Genomic DNA, 1,438 nt, shown 5'->3' on the forward strand with positions numbered 1-1,438 from the left:
GGACCCCAAAGTGCTCTCACACCAACCCTTAAGGGCACTGGGACCCCAAACAGGACTCACCCCGATTCTAAGGACAGCAGGACCCCAAACCATGCTCACACCGACCCTAAGGACAGCAGGACCCCAAACCGTGCTCACACCGACCCTAAGAACAGCAGGACCCCAAACCATGCTCACACCGACCTTTAGGATAGGGGGACCCCAAACCGTGCTCACACCGACCCTAAGGACAGCGGGACCCCAAATAGTGCTCACATGGACCCTAAGGACAGCCGGACCCCAAATAGTGCTCACACTGACCCTAAGGACAGCGGGACCCCAAACCATGTTTACACCAACACTAAGGACAGCGGGACCCCAAACAGTGCTCACACCAACACTAAGGACAGCGGGACCCCCAAATCGCGCCTACACCAACCCTAAGGGCACTGGGACCCCAAACAGGACTCACCCCAATTCTAAAGACAGCAGGACCCCAAACCATGTTCACACCGACCCTAAGGACAGTGGGACCCCAAACAGTGCTCACACTGACACTATGGACAGCAGGACCCCGAACTGCACCCACACCAACTCTTAAGGGCACTGGGACCCCAAACAGTGCTCACACCAACACTATGGACAGCAGGACCCCAAACTGCACTCACACCAACCCTTAAGGGCACTGGGACCCCAAACCACGTTCACACCGACCCTAAGGACAGCAGGACCCCAAATCATGTTCACACCAATCCTAAGGACAGCAGGACCCCAAACTGCACTCACACTGACCCTTAGGATAGGGGGACCCCAAACTGTGCTCACACCGACCCTTAAGGGCACTGGGACCCCAAATCATGTTCACGCCGGCCCTAAGGGCAGCAGGACCCCAAACTTCACTCACACCCATCCTAAGGGCAGTGGGACTCCAAACCATGCTCACACTGACTCTAAGGACAGCAGGACCCCAAACCATGCTCACATCAACACTAAGGACACTGGGACCCCGAATGGCACTCACACCAACCCTTAAGGGTGCTGGGATCCCAAATACTGCTCACACCGACCCTAAGAACAGTGGGATCCCAAACCATGCTCACACCAACCGTAAGGATAGTGGGACCGTACTCACACCGACCCTAAGGACAGCAGGACCCCCAAATCGTGTTCACACCAACCCTAAGGACAGTGGGACCCCAAACTGCACTCACACTGACCCTAAAGACAGCAGGACCCCAAAGTACTCTCACACCAACCCTTAAGTGCACTGGGACCCCAAATGCTCCTCACACCAACTCTTAAGGACAGCAGGACCCCAAACTACACCCACACCAAGCCTAAGGACAGTGGGACCCCAAACAGTGCTCACTCTGACTCTAAGGACAGCAGGACCCCAAACCATGTTTACACCAACACTAAGGACAGTGGGACCCCAAACTGCACTCACACCGACCCTAAG

Source organism: Numida meleagris, chromosome 32, assembly GCF_002078875.1.
Source record: "Numida meleagris isolate 19003 breed g44 Domestic line chromosome 32, NumMel1.0, whole genome shotgun sequence".
Lineage (NCBI taxonomy): Eukaryota > Metazoa > Chordata > Aves > Galliformes > Numididae > Numida > Numida meleagris.